Source organism: Sapajus apella, unplaced genomic scaffold (genome assembly GCF_009761245.1).
Source record: "Sapajus apella isolate SASKATOON/1434 unplaced genomic scaffold, GSC_monkey_1.0 scaffold568, whole genome shotgun sequence".
In the NCBI taxonomy this organism is placed as follows: domain Eukaryota; kingdom Metazoa; phylum Chordata; class Mammalia; order Primates; family Cebidae; genus Sapajus; species Sapajus apella.
In genome coordinates, this window is record NW_022437494.1 from 30,899 (window position 1) to 34,069 (window position 3,171).

The following is a 3,171-nucleotide window of genomic DNA, read 5'->3' on the forward strand; positions in this document are numbered from 1 at the left end:
AAACCTTTTTTTTTTTTATTGTTTAATTTCCTTCCCATTATTTTTACTGTTCTCTCTAGGGTATTCGTTAGATACCCTGGGTTTCCTGGGCGGATCAGTGAATTTTCGTTTTCTTTTTTCCTTTTTTTTTGAGATAGAGTCTTGCTCTGTTGCCCAGGGTGGAGGTCAGTGGCATGATCTTGATTCATTGCAACCTCTGCCTTTGGGTTCAAGTGATTCTCATGCCTCAGCCTCCTGAGTAGCTGGGATTACAAGCCTATGCCACCATGCCTGGCTAATTTTTGTATTTTTAGTAGAGACGGGGCTTTGCCATGTTGCCCAGGCTGGTCTCAAACTCCTGGCCTCAAGTGGTCTGCCTGCTTCAGCCTCCCAAAAACCTGGGATTACAGGTGTGAGCCACTGTGCCTGGCAAGAGATTTTCTTAATGGTATCTTCTAGCCTTTTGATTTATTTTTATTTTTATTTTTTTTGAGATAGGCTCCTCCCATAGGCTCTCCCTATGTTACCCAGGCTGGACTGCAGTGGTGCACTGCTCACTGCAACCTCGAACTCAAACAATTGGGGCTCAAACGATCCTCCTGCCTGTGCCTCCTGGGACTACAGGTGTGCACCACCACACCTGGCTAGTTTTTTTTTTTTAGACAGTGTTTTGCTCTGTGCGCCAGGCCGGTGCTTACGCCAAGGCCACCGCTGCCCCGGCTGCCGCCGCCGGCCCCAGCCAGATGTCCTTCACCTTCGCCTCCCCCACGCAGGTGTTCTTCAACGGTGCCAACGTCCGGCAGGTGGACGTGCCCACACTGACTGGAGCCTTCGGCATCCCGGCGGCCCACGTGCCCACGCTGCAGGCCCTGCGGCCTGGGCTGGTCGTGGTGCATGCAGAGGACCGCACCACCTCCAAGTACTTTGTGAGCAGCGGCTCCGTCATGGTGAACGCCGACTCCTCTGTGCAGTTATTGGCTGAAGAGGCGGTGACTATGGGGGGGACCCAGTACAGCCTCGTGGTGTTCAGCACGGTGGACCGCGCTCCCGAGTCCTACGTACAGTGTCACGCTCCCGCCAGCAGCGCCTATGAGTTTGTCACCTGGCTGGATGGCATTAAGTTCGTGGGCGGGGGTGGCGAGAGCTGCAGCCTCATCGCGGGACTCAGCACAGCCTTGCCGCTGTTCAGTGACTTCAAGACGCTGCGCGAGCAGATTGGCCAGACGCACAGGCTCTGCCTCCTAATCTGCACCTCGCCCTGGTACCTGTCGCCTGCTGTCGACAGCACCACATACTCTGGATGCACAACTGAGACTCTTGTGCAGCAGACGGGGGAGCGGGGGATCCTCTTCTCCATCGTGTCTCCCTGGAAGCTGCCGGCCTTCGGCTTCCGTTTGAGAAGGCAGCTCCCGCGGCCTTGCTGGAGCCGCTGCAGCCTCAGACAGTCGTGAGCCAGGACCCGAGGCACGTGGTGCTGGTTCGGGGCCCCGTGCTGCCTGTTGGGGGTGGCTCAGCCCCAGGCCCCCTCCAGCCAAAGCAGCCAGTCCCCCTGCTTCCCGCCGCACCCTCGGGTGCCACTCTCTCAGCAGCCCCCCAGCAGCCTCTTCCTCCTGTACCCCCGCAGCACCAGGTTCCTGAGAACCTGAGCGCAGTTCAGGTGGCCGCCCATAATGCAGTGGAGGCCAAGAACCAGAAGGCTGGGCTGGACCCTCGCTTCTCGCCCATCACCCCTCTCCAACAAGCTGCTCCCGGAGTGGGTCCCCCCTTCAGCCAGGCCCCAGCTCCCCCACTACCCCCAGGACCCTCTTCACCCCCAGGCCGCCACCTGCTTCGCAGCCCAGCCTGGTCTCCACCGTGGACCCTGGCTCAGGCCTGGCTCCCACAGCGCAACCCGGGGCACCATCTATGGCGGGCACCATCTATGGCAGGCACCGTGGCCCCAGGAGGGGTGAGTGGCCCTTCCCCAGCCCAGCTGGGAGCCCCAGCCCTCGGTGGGCAGCAGTCTCCAATAAGCTTCTGGCCTGGAGTGGAGTCCTTGAGTGGCAGGAGAAATCCAAACCTGCCTCTGTGGATGCCAACACCAAGCTGACGCAGTCACTGCCCTGCCAGGTCTACGTGAATCATGGCGAGAACCTAAAGACCGAGCAGTGGCGCCAGAAGCTAATCCTGCAGCTCATCCCCCAGCAGCTGCTGACCACCCTGGGCCCTTTGTTCCGGAACTGAAGGATGGTCCAGTTCCATTTCACCAGCAAGGACCTGGAGTCTCTCAAAGACCTCTACTGCACCATGGGCAATGGCTTTGCAGGCTGTGTGCACTTCCCCCACAGGGCGCCCTGTGAGGTGCGCGCGCTCATGCTGCCGTACTCGTCCAAGAAGAAGATCTTCATGGGCCTCATCCTCTACGACCAGAGTGGCTTCCTCAATGGCATCCGGCAGGTCATCACCAACCACAAGCAGGTCCAGCAGCAGAAGCTGGAGCAGCAGCAGCGAGGAATGGGGGGACAGCAGGTACCCCCTGGGCTGGGGCCCATTATGGAGGACCAAGCAAGGCCCTCACAGAATCTGCAGCTCCAGCGCCACCCACCGCAGCCCCAGCCTCAGGGTACTGTAGGGGCCTCTGGCGCCACAGGGCAGCCGCAGCCCCAGAGTACTGCCCAGCCCCCGCCAGGTGCCCCCCAAGGCCCTCCTGGAGCAGCTTCTGGTCCACCCCCTCCTGGACCCATCCTTCGGCCCCAGAACCCTGGGGCCAACCCCCAGCTGCGGAACCTTCTCCTCAACCCATGACCACCCCAGACTGGGGTGCCCCCACCCCAGGCCTCTCTCCACCACCTCCAGCCACCAGGGGCTCCTGCATTGCTGCCCCCACCGCACCAGGGCCTGGGCAGCCCCACCTGGGGCCCCCACTCTTGCATCCACTACCTGCCGAGTCCTGGCCCGCACAGCTTCCCCCACAGGCTCCACTGCCGGGCCTGCAGCCCAGCGTCATGGAGGACGGCATCCTCATGGATCTCATCTGAATCCCCAGCACCCAATAAAGTTCCTTTTCAACACACACACAAACACACACACAAATAAATCCGTCTTCAAACTGCTCTGTTGCTCCTCAGAAAACCAACTTTCCGCCGCCTTTGGGGTGGCTATATGCATGTTCACCATGCCTCCTACACGCTTCTAGGAAGCTTGGAGGGCTCG

At 60.2% G+C, this 3,171-nt stretch overlaps 1 pseudogene; it reads left to right on the forward strand.

Moving 5' to 3' along the window:
• The first annotated feature begins 722 nt into the window (after positions 1–722).
• On the forward strand, positions 723–2,938 carry LOC116546075 (annotated as a pseudogene).
• Positions 2,939–3,171: the final 233 nt, after the last annotated feature.